Here is a 21,891-nt window from a genome sequence, read left to right as displayed (position 1 = left end):
AATTCGGTGAAACAAAAGATATGACAGTTTTTGATACCCCGTTGGTAGGATATTCGTGATTGTACCTCGTAACATAAGGCTGTGCTCAAAAAACAATGGCAGACGGAAGAGAGGGTGGTGTGGCTGCTGCCGCTTCTCCTACAGATGCTGTTATTTCATCTAAAACATCAGGTGTACGCCGACCCCAACTAAGTAACTCATGCAAAGATTTAAAGTGCAATTATGTGTTTTATCTCCAGTACATTGCCATGATTGTCAGTTATGTAGCTGCTCTTCTGATAATCTCAGTGCGTCCTTGCTGGGATGACACAATCAATCTACTGCCGAATATCAACACAGGGAATGTAATTTTGGGAAAGAGGTCATCTTAATGGGAGATTTTAACATTAATTATGAAGACAAGTCTTGTAGGAAAACCCTCAAACGGATCACTAATACCTTTGACCTTACACAGCTAGTTAAATGGCCAACCAGGGTGACTTGTTGCTCTAAAACACAGATTGATCTGGTGTTCAGTAATAAACCAGAGAGAGTGACTAAATCATTTCATATGGTTACTGGGCTATCTGATCATAATCTGACACTTATAGCCAGCAAGCTTTCTAAGAGCAAGTTTAACCTCTCTACTGTTAGAAAGCCGGATCAACTAAGAATGCCTAAGAGTGAATTAAATTATTTTGAAAATGCAATTAAGGGAATTAACTGGAATGATCTCTTGTCCTATACAGACGTGGAAGCTGATAGTCAGGTTTTTCTATCCACAATCCAGACTACAATAAACAGCTTCCTAATGAAAATCCAAACCTGGCCAAAAGACAACTTTTCCTTGGCTAAATGGAGAAATCTGGAAATTGATGAAAGAGCGAGATTATGCTCTAAAAACAGCCCTAAAATCCAAATTAGAGCGTGATAGATGTAGGTTAACCATGTTGAGAAATAAGGTGATGAAAGAAATCAGACAGGCCAAGGCAAACGTTTTGATTAACATAATTGGTGAAGCAAAGGGAAATCCTAAATTGATCTGGGAGAATCTAAAAACGTTAACAGGGAAAGACCATAAGTAACACTGCAAAAAGACTAGAAGTCATGGTGAATAACAATCTAACACAGGATGCAGTCGAAATAGCAATAGCCTTCAATTCCTACTTTATTGATTCTGTCTGGGTACTGACACAGAACCCCTCCACTGGTTTCTTGGGCTCAGTCCTAGTGAATGATGCTCAACCTGTCTTCATCATAAGGGAGGTTTCTGAGTCTAAGGTGAACAGGGTGATAAGCTCACTAAAGAACTCTACAGCCAAAGATGTGTTTGGGCTGGACTCTACCTTTCTTAAAAACTACCAAGAGTCAGTCATTGGCCCGATTACTAAGGTCACCAACACATCTATTCGCCAGGGGGTGTTTCCAACGGTATGGAAGTCGGCCATAATAATGGCCATCTTTAAATCGGGTGACCCTGCTGACGTGAGTAATTACAGGCCCATTAGTATACTACCTGTGGTGTTGAAGGTTGTTGAAAAGTGTGTAGCAGAACAACTGATTGCCCACCTCAACAACAGCCCCTTCACATTACACTCGGTGCAGTTTGGCTTCAGAGCGAAACACTCCACAGAAACCGCCAACTGTTTTCTTCTGGAAAATGTGAAGTCCAAGTTTGACAAAGGGGGCGTTGTTGGGGCTGTGTTTCTGGACCTACGGAGGGCTCTTGATACTGTTAACCATGAGGTTCTCATCACAAAATTGTCCAAGTTCAACTTTTCCCCCGATGCCTTGAGATGGATGAAATCATACCTTGAAGGCAGAACTCAGTGTGTCAGAATGAGCAATGAGCTGTTGCCCACTCTTAGCTATGATGTGGGTGTGTCCCAAGGGTCAATACTGGGGCCCCTAATGTTCAGCCAGTACATTACTGATCTGCCTTCTGTCTGTACTGGGTCTGAAGTTCAAATGCATGCAGATGATACAGTGATATATGTGCATGCAAAGAGCAAACAACAAGCTGCACAAGAACTCACTACTGTAATGGTCCAGGTTACAAAGTGACTCAATGGCTCATGTTTGCATCTCAATGTGAAAAAAACTGTCTGCATGTTCTTCACAAAGAAGATAACTGATGCTACTGAGCCAGATGTCTATGTGTCAAGGGAGAAGCTCCAGGTGGTATCTGATTTTAAGTAACTTGGCATCATACTTGATTCCAACCTCTCTTTTAAAAAGCAGGTGAAAAAGGTAATTCAAATAACCAAATTCAACCTAGCTAATTTCCGATTTATATGAAATTGTAGAGGTAGCAAAACTGTACTTCAACTCTATGATACTCCCCTACTTAACATACTGCTTGACTAATTGGGCCCAAGCTTGCTTTACAACATTAAAACCCATTCAGTCTGTCTACAAACAGGCTCTCAAAGTGCTTGAACGGAAGCCCAATAGCCATCATCACTGTTACATCCTCAGAAAGCATGAGCTCATGAGTTGGGAAAATCTTGTGCAATACACCGACGCATGTCTTGTATTCAAGATTCTAAATGCCCTGGCTCCCCCTCCACTCAGTACTTTTGTAAAACAGAAAACCCAAACATATGTCAGCAGATCCACAAGGTCTGAAATGGGAGGTGACTGTATAGTTATCTTAAAGAAAAGCACCTTTAGTCAATCTGCTTTCTCTGTGAGAGCTTCCCATGTCTGGAATACACTGCCGTCAGACACACATAACTGCACCACTTTCACAAAAACATGAAGACATGGCTAAAGGTCAATCAAATTTGTGAACATAATCCCTCGCTGTGTGTTGCCGCTTTCCATGTTGTCTGTTGTCTGTAGCTTGTGAGGTGTGGAAACACTTTGTTGTTTTTATGGATTTTGACTTGTTGCTTGCTTGTCCTATGTTGCTCTGTGTGTGCTCACTGCTCATTGATTGTCTGTATTGTAATTGTTTTTAATAACCTGACCAGGGACTGCGGTTGAAAATTAGCTGGTTGAATAACTTTTACCGTAACCTTTACTGAAACGTTGATTAATGTGCACTGTTCCTGTAAAAAAAAAAAAAAAAAAACTTAAGCTCAAAGTCAATATTCCCACTCGCAGATTTCCCACTCGCCATAGGCAGATTGTGACGAGGCACCCCGCCCTGTGTCCTCTATACCTGCGTCTCTTTCTCTTGCCAGTGACGAGGATTTCAGCCTTGTCGGGTGTCTGAAATATATCCTGTGTGTCCTGCTTGTTGAAGAAAAACATATTTGTCTAATCTGAGGTGAGTGATCGCTGTCCTGATATCCAGAAGCTCTTTGTCTAATCCGAGGTGAGTGATCGCTGTCCTGATATCCAGAAGCTATTTTCTGCTGTAAGATACGGTGGCAGAAACATTATGTACAAACTAAGTCACAAATAACGTGAAACCCCCCCCCCCAAATAATAGCACAATTAGTTAGATACCCATAAAACGGCTGCCATTTCTTCAGGCGCCATCTCTTTTTCAAATCAGCACCCTAGCTGATTTGGAAAGGCACACACCTGTCTATATAAGGTCCCACAGATGACAGTGCATGTCAGAGCAAAAACCAAGCCACGAGGTCAAAGGAATTGCCCGTAGAGCTCTGAGACAGGATTGTGTCAAGGCACAGATCTGGGGAAGGGTACCAAAAAATGTTTGCAGCATTGAAGGTCCCCAAGAACACAGTGAGAAACAGGATTCTCTGGTCTGATGAAACCAAGGCTGAACTCTTTGGCCTGATTGCGAAGCGCCACGACTAGAGCAAACCTGGCACCATCCCCACGGTGAAGCATGGTGGTGGCAGCATCATGCTGTGGGGATGTTTTTCAGCAGCAGGGACTGGGGGACTAGTCAGGATTGAGGCAAAGATTAATGGAGCAAAATACAGAGAGATCCTTGATGGAAACCTGCTCCAGAGCACTCAGCACCTCAGACCGGGGCAAAAATTCTCCTTCCAACAGGACAATGAACCTAAGCACACAGCCAAGACAATGCAGGCGTGGCTTCAGGACAAGTCTCTGAATGTCCTTGGGTGGCCCAGCCAGAGCCCGGACTTGAACCCGATCAAATATCTCTGGAGAGACCTGAAAATAGCTGTGCAGCAACGCTCCCCATCCAACCTGACAGATCTTGAGAGGATCAGCAGAGAAGAATGGGAGAAACTCCCCAAATACAAGTGTGTTCAGCTTGTAGTGTCATACCAAGAAGACTCGAGGCTGTAATGACTGCCAAAGGTGCTTCAACAAAGTACTGAGTAAAGGGTCTGAATAATTATGTAAATGTGATATTTCCGTTTTTAAAAATAAATGAGCAGATATTTTTGAAAACCTGTTTTTCTTTGTTATTATGGGGTATTGTGTGTAGATTGATGAGGGAAAAAACAGTTTCATACATTTTGGAAGTAGGTTGTAACCTAACAAAATGTGGAAAAAGTCAAGAGGTCTGAATACTTTCTGAAGGGACTGTATATGTATCTATTGTAGGTCCTAGGATAAAATAATGAATAATGTGGAACAAATAAATACCATCAAAGGATACCTTACAACTTACAATAATGAACACCTTGTGAAACAGTGGTGAAATCCAACCTGGCAATTATTTAAGATTTTAATACATAAAAGTTTATATTTTTCGGTACAGCTGTGTCATTAATACATTTTCACATATTTGTTTGCACACATGGCAATCATAGACTAAAATACGGAATTCTGTTGTGTAGAATATAGAGGACGTGGTCGGAGGTTCCGCCTGTCACTTGTTCTCAACAGGCAGGTCAATCTCGGAATGGAGACTTGAAGAGGGAGACTGCAAGGTCCAGGCACTGCTGCTCTCTTTGTTCTGAGTGTTTGCAGTGCTAGTGTTTTTAGGTAATCTGTGTATCTCACATATTATGTGCCCAGCATGATAGTGCAAGAAAACTTTTAATCAGATAATTACAACATGACAATAACCGTAGCTGTAGCTGATGTAATGAAAAGTTGGAGGGTGGTTGGTAACGGATGACAGGTGGATCCCCATCTGGGTGTTGGGCAGAACACCTAGATCCTGGAGAACAGGAGCAGAGTTATAGGGAACAGGGTAGGAGACAGAGACGTAAACAAGCAAGCAAGCAAACGCACAGGTTACACTTTACTGTGAGAAAATTTGATGGATTAGTGCAGTGTTATAAATGGGAGATATGTGCTTTTCAACTATTTTGGAAGGTATAGCCTACCTCAAACTGGTCCCCCTCCGACTCAGAGCACAGAGAATCAGACTGATCCGTACGCACTGGCTCTGGTGGGGCTTGGACAGTCAATGGTCCTCAAGTAATTTGGAGGTAAATTGAAGAGGTATATCTTTTATAAACTACCATTTCTTGCTTTCTCAAATGTCAACAAATGCTTAACATACTTTGTCTATTGGGCTTCACTGAAGTTTAGGGCATCAGGGCTTTCAGTGGTCAACCATCCAACTGCTCCAACTGGATAAGATTGTTGGCTTCCACCGAGGTAACCCTAGGAAGAGAAAAAATATCAGTGTTGGGGAATCTAAAACTAGCTTCAGGTTATTTTGTGTGCAAATGCAAATAGTTATTATCTGAGATGTTTTATATATTCACTTTAACAGATGGTGACCCCAGCTAGGAGCAAAAGAGCAGCGAGGTTTCCCAGGTCTCGCCTTCCTTTTGTCCTTCTTACATTTTTGCCTGGATGCGGTGGCACTTGGTCCCCTTCTTGATTCTGCTCCGGTAGCTCTCCTTCTGTTTCTCCTGTGCCTTGTCGATATTCAGTTTCACCTTGATTGATAACAGGAATAAATGCAATTATGGATCATTTTACAAATACATTTCTTTCTCTTGGAGGGCCAGAATTTTAATTAACAGTGGACAATCACTTTTACCTGGTCAAAAATCTCCACATCCTTCTCAGTCCGTGCCTGAAGGTAGTACGCGAAGGCGTTTGTCACGACTTCTTACGAAGTCGTTGCCTCTCCTTGTTCGGGCGGTGCTCGGCGTTCGACGTCACCGGTCTTCTAGCCATCATTGATCCATTTTTCATTTTCCATTGGTTTTGTCTTGTCTTCCCACACACCTGTTTTCAATCCCATACATTACCTGTTGTGTATTTAACCCTCTGTTTCCCCTCATGTCTTTGTCAGAGTTTGTTTTATTGTCAGTGTTGTTTATTTGTTGTTTTGGTGCGCGACGGGTCCTCGTACCCATGTTTTTTCATGTCTGTACTTTTTAGTGTTATGGAGCATGTTCTGTGGACATTTATTAAAAGACTCCATTTACACTCCATTTTGACTCTCCTGCGCCTGACTTCCCTGCCACCTATACACACCACGCTGACAGCGTTCTGATCTGGTCGCCAACTACCACCACATCAGGTGGGGTTTCAGTGATCTGAAAGTACGTAATACAAAAATAGCAATAGACAAACAACAACACTAAGTCAATCACAATTTTGAAAGACTACAGTATATGTAATAATTATATCTACAATTGCATTGTTTCCCTTAGTCAACAGCTGCGGCTCCCTTCCGTACTCGGTGGAGGCCTGGAAGCTGCTGTTGTGTGCAAAGTGAATTACCTTCAGGTTGTTCTCCCCCCATTCCTGGTACCCGTCAAGGGACTTGCCCATGGCGGTCTTGAGGGTCTGGTTGGTCCATTCACCAAACCTGGAGGAGGGGACTAGAAAAGCGATATCTATTGACACTGTAAGATATTGAAATATGTCTGATTATGTACCATGGAAAAACAAAAACAAATTGTAAAAAATACATTTGAAAAACCATTGGTGATAGAATATAACCTATAACATCCGTACCATGTTCAAGCGCTCATGACCTTAGTCACTCAAGAGGACCTCAGGAGAACCGTGGGTGTTGAAGATGTCCATCATCGCCTTGGAGGTGGCCTCTCCAGTCTCGTCCTTAATGGGTATTATACAAAAAAATACATTTTTGGTTCCAAGCACCCTTTTTGATGGGCTACAGAAGGGAATTTAAGGTTAAACACGTTCTCTTCTTTTACTGAATGGGTACCACACACTTGGTAATGTGATCGTTCTCCGTCAGACACCAGCTGTTGACATTCCTTGATTTTGTGAAGGGTCAAATGAGGTCCACCCCTAACACTTAAAGTGTTAAAGGGGAGATGACTTTAATCTTACATTAATCGGTGTCATCCAGTATGCAGATTTTCATATTTGTAAGGATACTGACACACACATTCTATAATATTGAACTCTGCTGTGGTCGAATAAAGCAACCATTACAAAACAACTTATCAGGGCAAAATTTGAATTGGGACACTACACCAATCATATGCCATGGTGAAACAACTTTGATGGGCTTCAACTCCGGGGACACAGTCTTCACACTTTCAAACTTCTAGCAGGTTAGACAGGGTACTGACCTTTAAGCAAAAAGTGACAAATTGAGAGATTGCATGCTCTCTGATATGACATTCATTGAAATCATAATAATTTCATATATGACAGAGATTGATAAATAATGAGATTGATAAACAAAAGCTTATTTCACTTGCCCAGCTGTCCACCCCCTTGACAATTCCCCATGAGAAGAAGCGTAGGCTGATTTTGGTCACCATGGCTTCCCTCCGAAGTGGCCAGCATGCATCTCGGTCAGCACGGCCTCCTTCTCCTCCTTAGTAAAAATCACCATCCTGTGTGGCTGGCCATTCTTCCCCCGTAGGTACGTGTGGTTGCCTAACAAGTTGGAATAGACGAGTTGTTGAAAAACCCAAGTCTAAGTACATTTGCACTGCTATGGCACTTTTTGGTAAGGGGACACTATTTGGCATGACAGATGATAGTCCCTAAATGAGATTTGGATGGGGGGGTAAGGCCCGGTTGGTATTCGGCCGTTATTAATACAAGTTTAGATAGCTGGCTAGACTAACTTAACAGTATAACAATTGTTAGCTGACATGGCTAATTGAGTGACTGTCAGTGACTGACATAAGAAGATAAAAACTGTTGATGCACAACAACCTTTCTAAATTGCACCTTCAGTATCTTACTGTTCTAACTCACAACAGTAAATTGAGACCCCGACTGAGTTCCAAAAAAAGTATTATGCTCAGGTAAAACAATTTGGCAAATCTATATTTCCAAGTCATATTCTTGAAGATCAAGCGGTATTGCTTTAATTGGAATGACTAGAAATCTGACAGACTTTGGTTTTTAACGTAACGACATAGCCTATAGAAGCCTACATAACCAACCCATAAAGTAAAATGCAACATCCATTACAGGCGAGCTATGTAAACTCTAATATTGATTTGTCCTGCAATAGATGTCGTTCAATTGGTAATATTCATTTTGCCTTCTTCTAATGCCTCTTAAAGGGAAAGTCATCTAAAAGTAACTGAAAGTAATCCGATTACGTTACTGAGTTTGGGCATAAAAAAAATTGTTACTGATTACAATTTTGGAAGGGTAACTAATTACTGTAACAGACTACAACCTACCCAACCCTGCTTACTATCTCATAACCGGTAATCAGATGTATTTATTTTTGCTTGCAGGAATGAGCTTCCATACTGATCTAACTCGGTTGGATACGACTAAGGTTGGTTTTTTCTATTACGACTCCTTGTATTTTATAAAATAGCGTATTGCTTATTCAGGGATATTTTGTTCTTGAATGTAGGTCTCGAGGATTAGAATTTGATGAACACTATCACATAGGCTATAATATTTTCCTAACATGCATGTTTTTCAAATCAGATGACTGAAAATGTATACATTTCAAATTCAAATATCCTAGATGACCGCCTCCCCAGGTGGCTGGTGTGGAAATATGCGCAGAGGAAATGATGTGGTCATGGTCCTCTTATTACAGTGAGTTGCAGGCTACTTCCTCCTAGGATTTGCCGTAGCCTAGCTCTGCTACATGAAATATCCGCCTAGGGGTTATTACCGTTCGTATATGGAGTGAAGAACACCAAAGCTTATGGAACTCTGGCGAAGTTACTGACCGCAATTTTGCGTTACTTTGGATGATGAACATTCGTTGTATTGTAACATAGTATCGAAGCAGAAGTAGGGCAATGTCGGCTGAAACCGGAGTCTTGCATTTAAGAAACCAAACAAATAGGCTCTTGTCGGTGAATTTTCGGGATATAGCAGAATAGCCTGACTTGTGCAGTAAGCACATTGTATGTTACGTCTGTGCGTCCTCAAATCACTTCGTAAGTTTAACATGCAAGGTAAGTTGTTTTGGTTTGTTTATATATTTTATTAGGAATGTCTGGCTACCTGTAGGAAGTAGAGTCCTATGCGCAGCCTATACTTTGGACTTGCGGGGACCCTAAAGAGTACAAATGTAGCCTTGTATGTAGCCCACTATCACAGTAGTTTTTTTGCTCAATAAGGCAGTGAGTGGCACATTCCGTCTCTCACAAGCTTTAGGTCAACCAGATAAGGTTAATTTATCTATTTGAAATATTAGCCCTATTATTTAGGTCACTTTTTTCAATCTGGAGAAACAAGAATCAATACATAAAACGACTGTTGTGGAGGAAAACATTTGTTACTATTTACAGAAGCCTAGACAGGATCAACGTTACCACAAAAACGAACTCAAACTCCCCTTGACTCAAGTATGTCAAGATATAGGCTAGATTTGGGTATTTGTTTGGCGGCGATTTTTGATGCTCAGGGGTTCCAGTCACTCATAGGGTCAATTGCGTCAAATTTTCTTTCACTTTGTTAGTGTGCCTTTTGTCATGTAGACTTTGTTGGGAGCATCACTCCTTGATCGTGTGTTTCCATCAAGCCCACGCTGGGCAATAAGCACCACAATGGTCCTGTAGCCAGAGTGGGGGAAGAACTATAAATATTTAACGAGATTGGGGCACACATTGAATACTCCCTGATAGTTCACTTTGTGTGCACAGACAGCACACTAACTAATTACTTTTGGCCTCACTTTGGCTACATTACATAATATGAACACTTTTTTTATAAATCAAATCAAATTTTATTTGTCACATACACATGGTTAGCAGATGTTAATGCGAGTGTAGTGAAATGCTTGTGCTTCTAGTTCCGACAATGCAGTAATAACGAACAAGTAATCTAACTAACAATTCCAAAAAAACTGTCTCATACACAGTGTAAGGGGATAAAGAATATGTACATAAGGATATATGAATGAGTGATGGTACAGAGCAGCATAGGCAAGATACAGTAGATGATATCGAGTACAGTATATGCATATGAGATGAGTATGTAAACAAAGTGGCGTAGTTAGTGGCTAGTGATACATGTATTACATAAGGATGCAGTCGATGATATAGAGTACAGTATCTACGTATGCATATGAGATGAATAATGTAGGGTAAGTAACATTATATACGGTAGCATTGTTTAAAGTGGCTAGTGATATATTTACATCATTTCCCATCAATTCCCATGATTAAAGTGGCTGGAGTAGAGTCAGTGTCATTGACAGTGTGTTGGCAGTAGCCACTCAATGTTAGTGGTGGCTGTTTAACAGTCTGATGGCCTTGAGATAGAAGCTGTTTTTCAGTCTCTCGGTCCCAGCTTTGATGCACCTGTACTGACCTCGCCTTCTGGATGACAGCGGGGTGAACAGGCAGTGGCTCGGGTGGTTGATGTCCTTGATGATCTTTATGGCCTTCCTGTAGCATCGGGTGGTGTAGGTGTCCTGGAGGGCAGGTAGTTAGTATAGCATATACTTATTAAATATTTGCTCATTACGTTTTGCACGAGTATGTTTTAAGAAAAACCCTATCACAGAAATGAGGTGCAGAAAAAAATGTGATCAAATGATCATGCGGCAAAGATTTGAAAGGCATTTCCTTGGCAAAGTAAGCAGACTGGTGCGTCTGAATCTGGTGCATATTTCATTTGAAAGGTATATGGATTTTTGTTTAACACTTACAAGTCATTGGTGTCATAATTTAGAGGTCCTGCTCTTAATGAACTTCTCTCAGGTTATACACACACACACACAGTCAGTTATTGGCTGTGAATGTCAATCTTAATATTAGCAGTTGTCCCTTACTCCCTTCTAATTGATGAAACAAATCATCTCCTTACATCCATGGGCATCAGTGTCTCTCCAGTGTGTCATAAAGTCTCCAAGGTTAGCCTCCATGCTAAAATGAGTCAAGAGGTCGTGATGATGTGTAAATTCTCTGCTATCTGAGTAATCGGGTTACAGCTGCGACTACTATGTGAGATCATCGTAATGTGTCGAGGCAGGTATAGAACCTTGAAAATAGTCTCTTTGAAGCTGATGATTGACTGCCCTACTGTTGCCATTGTCACACATGTGCACGATATGTGTATTGGCAGGTGAATTTGGTCATGGAATAGACTTCTAGACAGCTTGGAATACACAAATGAGTGGTCGGTCACTGGTCATTTCTTTGGTTGGAATCAATATTGAAGGGAATCTGTAGCTCTGACCTGTCTATGAAACAATGCTAGAAATGGTGCCTATAACTGATAGAAATGTCTTTTGAGGAACGTTGTTAATAATAGTTTGTACCTACTAATGGAGCTGTGTGAGTGGTTGGTGAACTGGAGTGTCTCACTAAGGTTAGTTGATTCCTGGAGTCTGCTGATCGCGGTCAGATAGCGCGACGTCAGTCAGTCTGGACGGAGACAGGGCTCCCACTCTATTCAGTTGAGGTGAAAGGTCCGTCTGACTTGTTCGTGCCTGCTCACCCATAACGTCCTGATAAGCTCTCTTTCTCCAGTGTCCCTCCTGACAATGTAATCATTGTGCTTCGGGCCAATGACACTAGTGGATGTTGTGGAAATCTATTGTAGACAAACTCAGAGCGTCAGCGCTCCTTTCTTCCATAAAGATGTCAAGTTAATTTCAAGTAGCGGTCAAAGCAATGGTATCTTGCGTATGCGATTCTGGATATGACCATGTTCCCTTTGACGCTCCTTAATGTTTTTTTTTCAAAACTTTATTTGACTTATGGAGTATTATATGCGAATCTCTAAAGGCTATTTGATTCATGCACCCTTCACCTACTGGGGTATTATAATGGCGTACAGCAAACAGAAATGCTCTATTCTGGTGTTTTTGTTCAAGTCCATTTCAACTCCAAGTGTTCATGTTTGGTTAGTGAGTTCAACATAGTTTCTGATTCATCATACTGTAATGTCAATTGTTTTTAACAGACGGTTTCTAATTCTCTCCCATAGACACGATCAAAGTAATTATTCCCACATTACATGATATCCACTTCCATTGGAGCAGATAGGCTGGCCTTTCCTCAGCAGATCCGTTCCGCAGCTGTTCTTTCAGAGCACCACAAAGTGTATAATTTGCCCACTGAGGCCTGAACATTTCAGAAAGCAGAGGCGCGAGAGAAAGAAAGAGCGCGATGGAAAGAATAGTCCTCCGACAGCAATCATTTCTCTGTGCACAGTAATTTGGCTGTCAGAAACAGCTGGCAGTATGGGCTGAGACAATAGCAGAGCAGAGGGAGAAGAGAGAGCGAGGGAGCACTGGTTGGCCTGCTGGAGGATCAGGTTACACACACGCTGTCTTTAACAGCAGACTGTGCCATGCACAGAGATGCAGTGCTTCAAGTCTGAGCAGGAATCTGGGGCTGGCTCAGGCGTGGTGGTGTAAGTGCCTCCGTCTCAAACCAGCCTGGGAGTGAGAGAGAAGAGGTTGTGTGAGAGAGAGAGCAGAGGGACGGAGGAAGAGCGAGGGAGGCGGGACTTGGCGGAGACTCCGACGACAGACGAGCGATCTCCTATAGTCGCGCTGTGACGCCGGCGCGTTTTTGGATTCCAACCCATTTTAAACATTGTGCGTTGGAGCTACAGACTGCTGGGTTGTTGCATTGGATTCGTGTATTTCTTCTGCATCCACTAATACCAACCATTAGTTAACGGGGGCTGAGCTAGAGCTGCGTTTTGCTCTCCGACGCTTACAAGCTACAAGAGAGTCGTCAGAAGGTAGGAAGTTCTACATAGAAGATCATATGAAATCCCAGGACATAGTGCCTTAAACTACTGCAATGTGCTCGCATAGTTGCTGTCAAACTCCACACAGTTGTCAGTGACTACTTGGATATTCATTTCTCACTGAGCAAACAATTTCTGTACTTACAGCATTCTTATAAATGCATTTTTTTTTAATCAGGTTTTTGCTTGGTGGACTTTTTTTTTTTTTTTTTTTTTAATTGACATTTGTCAATAAAACTCACCAGTTCAACTGTTTTATTTCAAATAGTTTTGTTTTCCTCGTATCCCTGGTTGTCCTGAAAAGCAAATGGCAAAACAGTTAATTACGAGGCTAAATATGAGGGCAGAGAAAGCCGATGAATGAAAGTAGTGAATTTGAGCTTTTTCACTGTGGGATTTCCTGAGACTGATAAGGTTTTAAGGACCCATCAGCTGTGAGGTTGGCACTCTTGACCTTATGTGGTGCACACTGACATGCGAGTAAATTGTACTTTTAGTTTTCTGTCTGGATTAGAGTTGGACTTGGCAGTTGTGGATGCGGGGGCTGCGGAGGAACACAGCATGTGTATGGCATTGCTTGCCCCCCGATTTCCCACTGCTTTTTAAGACGTGTTATTTTTAGTCAAAATCCTTGAGCCTTTAATAATCATAAGCCCTGTGCAGCCACAACATATCAGGATGAGTGCAGCCTCGCCGTCTGGGGCCTAGCTGGCTCTGCAGCCTCGGCTTGATGCTAGACAGGAAGTCAGACAGCGGCTGTGCCCCAGACAGACTTTGGTCCTACGTGTGTGTCTGCTTCCAGGATCTCCTTTGGTGGCTCTCCAGTGGGTTATTGATTTCAAGTTCTATTCTCTCTGCAAATGTGAGTGAAAGGCAAATCGAGAGGAGACTGGAGTCTGCTGTCTACGCAGACTAAAGCAGACACCGATACGCAGTGTTCCTGGCCTCTCTCTCTCCCTCTCCCACTACCCCGAGACTGCACTGGAGACCATCTGCAATACACATTTTATGAGCTCTTCACTCGCTTCAGAGCTCTTATCGCTCAGCTGTTAGGGGGAAAGTTATGGCTCTCTTTGGTTCTTCTCCCTTTCCCCATTCCTGGGCTTTGAAGTGGATGTAGTTTACGAGTAGAATGAATCAATGATCAATACCCTATTTTAGGAGTGACCTCTGTTTGATCGATCCCTTGATTTGTGTGATTTGTACATTTAATTTGGTTTGTTGAATTATTCCCTCATTTAGACAATTTTAAGGATTCCCTTATTTGACTCAAGTCTGTTTGGAAAGTTAAAATGAGCAGTGTTAGGGATGTGGGGCATGTACGGTTTTGTGTAATGTAATAAGCTGATGGTGAAGAGCTACAAAGATGCCATTTTTGGCATGATGTGTCAATGCTCAAACCATTTAGAATTGATCTGCTAGGATTTGTTTATCTGCCAGCAGATACCCATAGACTTAGCCATTGCGCTAGTGCTAGTTAGTTTAGCGAGCCAATGCTATCTCGAATTTACTTTCATACTGGACACAGAGACATAAGAAATGGTATCCGTGAGTTCTTTTGACTCTGGGGAAGTAGATAAAGGGCCTCATTGCAAAAAATCCCGAAGTATCCCTTGAAGACTAACATTGGTGAAACTCTCGCTAATATCAAACATATGTGCGTCTGTGGTGTGTTGCAGTTCTTGGACTTCCTTTCCAATTTTGTGATGCTGTTATTTGTTCTCTCTCCATGGCTTCGTAAGGAAGCTAGTTAACACCCGAGGATTGAGGCAGAACAGGAGATTTCTACACATTTAGAAATAGCCCGAAATCTGTCGCCTATTACCTCTGTTCTCAAGGACATTATGTGAAACTTTTGTGTGCTCCTATGCTTCAAGATCAATGAGAGCAGATAGGCTACAACGTCTTGTCGCCTGTCCTCTGTAATTGAAGGAACAATTGAATGGGAGTTGGTCCGACTCCTACGAAGAATTCTCACTCAGGAATATAAAACAAACCCAGGTCATAATGCTTCCATTGACAGGAGGGTGTGACTGTGGTGGTCCAGTAGTGCTGTGTGGGAAGCCTCAATCTGACGGGTAGACATGCAGGACTGGAGTGGGGGTGTGTGTGTGTGTGTGTGTGTGTGTGTGTGTGTGTGTGGCCGGAGGGGGGGGGTTGCTGATCTTGTTAAGCCCACTCTCAATGGCAAAGCTCACTCTCTGACACAGGACATCAATTCAATAGAAACGTATTGGAATTCTGTGCTGAGGCCACCTATGATTCTTCTTCTCATTGCTACTGTACATTGTGGGCGTTGAAGGCGAAACTACAGTATCTCTGGATATTTGTCCGGGAGTCCAATGTGACCAAGCGGGTCTGATGGTGGAGAAGAGGTGGAACAAGAGTCTGTGTGATACAAATCAAGGTGGTCTTGGAGAGCTGTGTCCCTGCAGCACACTGAACTTCATCAGTGGGTCATTCAGAGGGAGAGTGTTTGTGCATTCCACTTCCTGCAAACATTGCTAAAGGTCATAGAGACTGTGTTTGAATTGGCCCTGTCGAGTGTTGTGATGGTGGTCCATACAGAGAAATTTGCGGTGCCATGGTGACTGCTGCCGGTCGCAGTATACTCTGTCCATCAATATGCTGACTTCGTCTTGAATGTCTTCATCGTGGCGCTTGAATAATTGCCCTTGATATATCTCTCTAGCACAAAGCACATCTTTTTTTTGTTTTTTTTTTGTTCAGGAATTCACTTGATGCTTGGGGTTTTAGTACATTTTTAGAGCTTCTGTGATTGTGCAATCGTACATTTACCATTTCTTGCTTTCAAGTCTCACCTGTACAAAGTGTCAGCGGTTGAGGCTGAAGGCCACAGGGTTATGTTTCGTTCAGATCCTTTGCTGTATTCAATGGGATCAAACCCGCAGCCATCTCCTCAATCCAATGTAATTTCAAAGTAAACAAGGTTGTTTTGGCCATGTCATTCGTCCCTGCCAACATCTTTCATTCTACTCAGTGAGGAATAGATCATCTGAGACTAAGGAGAAACAAAATGGCTGTTCAAGTCTGACCATTTTCAGGAGGGTCTCTCTGGTCGTTGTCGAAGCCAGTGATGGTAAAAAAAAAAAGTACTACTGAAAGAGAAGACATCTTTTGTCTCAGATTACAAGGGATACACACAGGGGCATGGGTATTATATCAGAAATGACCCTTTCCTGCACTGAACCAAACCTGCTGCACTCACCTCTTACCAGGAAAGGAGTGTTAGTACTGTGAGTTTACAAGAAAAGGCCCATTTGCATTTGATGACATTCCTTACATTGTGAGAGAGTCTGCTGTTGAGTGAAGCCCTGGAGAGAAAAAGGAGAGAGCGAGAGAGAGAGCCCAGGCAGGGCTACGGCAGGGTCAGAATGGGCCACTGTAGGGTCCTGGGGGCCACGGAGGGCTGCCTGTGGGCTTTTAATCTCCCATTTGATGAGGCCCCTAGCAAGGGTGGAGGAGGATTTCCATAGCTTAATGAATGTTTTCTTCCAATGAACAGATTTAGTGTGATTATGGCAACCCCCAGTTGTTAGCTGTCTTGCGTGCTGTAATTAATTAACGTAGCAGAGTTGTTTATGGCCCTGGAATTCTTTCGACTGTTTAGCTTTTACAGAGCTCTCAGTCTCCATCTCGGTCTCCCTCTGTGGATTGTTCATTTTTCTATTGTTTGCATTTTTTGTTATTGTAGGATGACACATTCTTGAAGTGTAATATCTCTAAATGGAAGCACAAATGCTGCATGAATATGCAAGCCCCCCCCAAAAAAAAAAATCACACAAAACCAATGATTAATCATTGGATGAGTTAAACAACAGTGCCTGGGTAAGACAGAAGTTGTCCTTGCTCTTGATTTTAAGCACTTAAACTTAAGTGGGGCAATTCACTGCTGTTCAATTGGAAGCAAGGCCATTTTCTTTGCCTTCCCATGCTCCTAGTACACTGTAATAAAAAAACACTAACATCTAATTTGTTGGTTGAAATTGGCAAGTTTTTTTCCAATTTGAATTGTTTTGTATATGGCATATGCAATCTGTTGTGCAGTTATGAGATACTCCTGTTTCTCATATAGCCTATAGTATTTCTATTTGCCGTACGCCACACCTATCTTTAACTCTGACTATTCTCAGCTCTCTCTCTGGAGTTTCCAGACAGGTCTAGTGAACAACCGAATAAACACTGCAAATCTATGTCTGCTTTACTTTGTTCGCACTGATGCACTTGGCTGTTTGGCTGTGAGCAGCGATTGGTGGCATGTTTGATTCGATGTGCTGTGTGAGTCTGCTGTGTAAATGCAAGGTGAGCTAGTTTACCCCCAGCGCTGTCTGTGTCACACCCATATCTACCTCGGAGCGGGCCATCTGCGTGTTCCTGGTGTCACGCTCCTCTCTGAGTGGGATGGGGATATGTGAGGGGAGGCATGGGCCCCGGAGCAGGACAAGACTGGGTCAGCTGTGCCTTGCTCTGCCCAGCTCTCCCTGTGGATCCTCTGGGGCTATTTGTGCCATGGTAACTATGCCAGCGACAGCTCAGACACAGATTCCACCTCCTGTCTCCCAGCTCGGCAGCCTGATGACTCAGCAGCTCCTGCAGGGCTCCCAGGCCCAAGCAACACACACACACACACACACTCTCTCTCTCTCTCAATCACTCACTCAATATACTGTTATACAATGCATCGCACCAATCGTTACCTGAGCATATCACAACCGACCAAACATATGATGGAGTCATGATGGTTGGGTAAAAGCGGATGAATCCAAATATCTGGTGTATGCATGTGACTCAACAGTCAACACCGAAATGTTCATCTTGATGCAAATGTAGGGTTTTGAAAAGGAGCAGGGACTTTGAATCGTTTTGAGAGAGAAGGAAGACTGCATGAAACCTGATTATTTTCTCGAGCTGCCTTGACCACAACTTGGCCACATTTTTGTTTGGTCCCACTTGGTCCTCAAAGACAACATCTCAGCAAAGCCTTTCCACTGCCAACACCCACCCCTTCCAATCCCCTGCTTATGTACATTATTAGGGCGCTCTGTATTTGATCTCCCCTCTTGTATTTTTTATCCTTCCCTTGGTCGACTATTACAGTGATACTAGATTCTATCCCAAGATACAGAAAATGGCAGGGGGGAGCAGCACACCCCTGTCAGGATGTCGGCTCTGTTAACTCATTGCAACTAGGACTGCCAGAGATTTCAATATGCAGGGACAGAGGGAGCACAAGCACACAACTCCCAAAAATGTACTGCTCTTTCTGTTTTGCTCAATGTGTTCTGCAGATGTTGCTGGCCTCGTTTGTCTCCAACTTGCGGTCTAATATCAGGAGGAGCACATCTTAATCCCTCAGCCAAACTACTGCATCAGATCTGTCTGACTCTGCCTTGCCGAACCCAACTTGTTAATCTATCACCCGGCATTGGTGCAAGCTCAAGATGGCGGTAGGGTTTTTGCCTTTGATATGGTTCAAAAGCTAGGCTATACTCTCTCAAATTGGGTTGCGTTCTTGTCTTTGTGCGGAGGCAGACTGCAGACGGTGACATTTTTTGTAAAAGATACCAAATGAAACATGAAACACCCCATTTTTAGTTAAAGGCTAGAGGCAGATTAAGTGGAAGTGGCTGAGATGCATCGGGCAGATAATTGAGGTGATATATTAAGTGCCTGGAGGGACACATCCTGAATCACGGGGTTGGGGAGATCTGTTTCATTTTATGCCATCCCTGTCTGCTTCTGCACCTGTGGTGTTTGTTGCAAAAATCTGGTAGTTACCCAAAATCAGGGGGGAACATCATAGTGCCCACGAAGCTCATCACTAAGCTAAGGACTCTGGGACTAAACACCTCCCAACAACCTCTTCCTCAATGTGAGCAAGTCTAAGGAGCTGATCGTGGACTATAGGAAAAGGCGGGCCGAACAGGCCCCCATTAACATAGACGGGGTTGTAGTGGAGCGGGTCGAGTGGACACCAAGGAACTTGAAACACATCAACGAACTATCATGGTCCAAACATACCAAGACAGTTGTGAAGAGGGCATGACAAAACCTTTTCCACCTCAGGAGACTGAAAAGATTTGGCATGTGTCCCCAGATCATCAAAAGGTTCTACATCTGCACCATCGAGATCATCCTGACCGGCTGCATCACCGCCTGGTATGGCAACTGCTTGGCATCTGACCGTAAGGCACTACAGAGGGTAGTGCGAACGGCCCAGTACATCACTGGGGCCAAGATTCCTGCCATCCAGGACCTGTATAATAGGTGGTGTCAGAGGAAAGCCCATAAAATTGTCAGACTCCAGTCACCCAAGTTATAGACTGTTTTCTCTGCTACTGAACGGCAAGCGGTACCGGATCGCCAAGACTAGGACCAAGAGGCTCCTCAACAGGTTCCACCCCCAAGCCATAAGACTGCTGAACAAATAATAAAATCGCCAGTGGCTATTTCCCACATCCCTTTTGTACACTGCTGCTACTCGCTGTTTATTATCTATGCATAGTCACTTCACCCCCACCTACATATACAAATTACCTCAAATAACCTGTACCCCCGCACACTGACTCTGTACCGGCGCCCCCTGTATATAACCTCATTATTGTTCTTATTGTCTTACTTTTTTATTTTAGTCTACATGGTCAATATTTTCTTAACCAACAGTGCAGTTCAAGAGTAGTTAAGGGCTTGTAAATAGGCATTTCAAGGTAAAGTCTACACCTGTTCTATTCTGTGACTGTGACAAAGTTTTATTTGAAGGTGGAGATCTAGATTCTTCCAACCTGGAATTTGGGACTCCCCCCATTGTCCTCCCTTAAGGCCGATACAAGCTTAATTCCATTGATCTATGTGAGTGTGGGTAGAGTCTGATTTTTGGAGCACCCTTTGGCAGCATGATAACCTCGCTGGTCCGTGCTGCCTAGATTCCCATTCACAAGGGGGTGACAGCTGCCTTTTTTGTTTGTCGTCTTTGTGGTGAAAGCAAGCAAAAGTCATCTGCCCTTGCTATATGCTGCTAGTAGTAGTAGCTAGCTTTAGTCTGACTAAAAATGTAGCAAACTAGCTAGCCTTTTTAGCTTCCCATGTCTCCATGTGAATAATCTGATGTATAGTTGTGTAAAATATGCCCTGGCAAATATGTGTATACTTAGAACATTATCCCAATTTTGGTATGCTACTTCAATGTATTCATTCCCATATCAGCTAAAAATAGAATATAATTTTTAGTCATGCAGGAGAAGAAAAAAAGAAGCACGACTACAGCTGTTTTTACAAAATAGCATAGAATCACATAGTAATCCCTTCTAAACAAAATACCTTGTTGGAGGATTCTAATGTTGTCTGGATTATATTTGGTTATCAGTGCAAAATGGGATGCTTATTCAATGCCAAGCTAAATCAAGCCCGCAATCTTGAAGTGATTTTTGAAGTTGATTAGCTTCCCACATCTCCGTGTGAAATAATCCGATTTATAACTGGATAAATATTATACTTGCCGGTGTAACCTAGAATATTATCACAAATTTTAATGAGGCTTGAATGTATTCACTCACATACAGTGGGGCAAAAAAGTATTTAGTCAGCCACCAATTGTGCAAGTTCTCCCACTTAAAAATGAGAGAGGCCTGTAATTTTCATCATAGGTACACTTCAACTATGACAGACAAATTTAGGGGAAAAAATCCAGAAAATCACATTGTAGGATTTTTAATGAATTTATTTGCAAATTATGGTGGAAAATAAGTATTTGGTCACCTACGAACAAGCAAGATTTCTGGCAATCTCCCCCGATCTGGGGCTCCACGCAAGATCTCACCCCGGGGGGTCAAAATGATCACATGAACGGTGAGCAAAAATCCCAGAACCACACGGGGGGACCTAGTGAATGACCTGCAGAGAGCTGGGACCAAAGTAACAAAGCCTACCATCAGTAACACACTACGCCGCCAGGGACTCAAATCCTGCAGTGCCAGACGTGTCCCCCTGCTTAAGCCAGTACATGTCCAAGCCCGTCTGAAGTTTGCTAGAGAGCATTTGGATGACCCAGAAGAAGATTGGGAGAATGTCATATGGTCAGATGAAACCAAAATATAACTTTTTGGTAAAAACTCATCTCGTTGTGTTTGGAGAACAAAGAATGCTGTGTTGTATCCAAAGAACACCATACCTATTTTGAGTGAAAATCTCCCATCAGCAAGAGCATTTTTTAAATTTTTTAAAATTTATTTTACCTTTTATTTAACTAGGCAAGTCAGTTAAGAACAAATTCTTATTTGAAGATGAAACGTGGCTAGGTCTTTCAGCATGACAATGATCCTAAACACACCGCCCGGGCAACGAAGGAGTGGCTTCGTAAGAAGCATTTCAAGGTCCTGGAGTGGCCTAGCCAGTCTCCAGATCTCAACCCCATAGAAAATCTTTGGAGGGAGTTGAAAGTCTGTGTTGCCCAGCAACAGCCCCAAAACATCACTGCTCTAGAGGAGATCTGCATGGAGGAATGGGCCAAAATACCAGCAACAGCGTGTGAAAACCTTGTGAAGACTTACAGAAAACGTTTGACCTCTGTCATTGCCAATAAAGGGTATATAACAAAGTATTGAGAAACTTTTGTTATTGACCAAATACTTCTTTTCCACCATAATTTGCAAATAAATTAATTAAAAATCCTACAATGTGATTTTCTGGATTTTCTTTTCTCATTTTGTCTGTCATAGTTGAAGTGTACATATGATGAATTACAGGCCTCATCTTTTTAAGTGGGAGAACTTGCACAATTGGTGGCTGACTAAATACTTTTTTGCCCCACTGTATCAGCAAAAAAGGTCATGTTTTTGGCATAGGGGAAAAAGCACATGGCTTGCTTTTTTAATATTATTTTTAACCAAAATAGCCTGGAATCAC

General features: G+C 42.6%; 1 protein-coding gene and 2 long non-coding RNA genes across 8 annotated transcripts in view; 1 reads left to right on the top strand and 2 right to left on the bottom strand.

The window, feature by feature from the left end:
• Positions 1-4,570: 4,570 nt before the first annotated feature.
• LOC112245508 lies at positions 4,571-6,025 on the bottom strand. The gene is made up of 5 exons (XR_002952758.1): positions 5,876-6,025; positions 5,674-5,771; positions 5,387-5,490; positions 5,208-5,296; positions 4,571-5,038 (listed from the first exon to the last, which is right to left on the bottom strand). It is a non-coding gene; the product is annotated as an uncharacterized LOC112245508 (long non-coding RNA).
• Positions 6,026-6,246: 221 nt separating this feature from the next.
• LOC121846261 lies at positions 6,247-7,703 on the bottom strand. The gene is made up of 3 exons (XR_006083157.1): positions 6,805-7,703; positions 6,568-6,668; positions 6,247-6,380 (listed from the first exon to the last, which is right to left on the bottom strand). It is a non-coding gene; the product is annotated as an uncharacterized LOC121846261 (long non-coding RNA).
• An 850-nt stretch (positions 7,704-8,553) lies between these two features.
• The window catches only part of LOC112234149 (activin receptor type-1-like), a 36,429-nt gene continuing 23,091 nt past the window's right edge, over positions 8,554-21,891 (top strand). For 2 of the 6 annotated variants that reach the window (XM_024402162.2, XM_024402163.2), the window contains exon 1: positions 8,854-9,212. The gene's annotated coding sequence lies outside the window, so the exon portion shown is untranslated. Of the gene's footprint in view, positions 8,573-8,851; positions 9,213-12,596; positions 12,961-21,891 lie in introns of those variants that run through there. The other 4 variants (XM_024402165.2, XM_024402164.2, XM_024402166.1 and 1 more) reach the window with 3 other exon arrangements.

Source organism: Oncorhynchus tshawytscha, linkage group LG03 (assembly GCF_018296145.1).
Source record: "Oncorhynchus tshawytscha isolate Ot180627B linkage group LG03, Otsh_v2.0, whole genome shotgun sequence".
Taxonomy (NCBI): domain Eukaryota; kingdom Metazoa; phylum Chordata; class Actinopteri; order Salmoniformes; family Salmonidae; genus Oncorhynchus; species Oncorhynchus tshawytscha.
The sequence above is the reverse complement of the archived record's forward strand: the minus strand, read 5'-3'. Positions and strand labels throughout refer to the sequence as shown.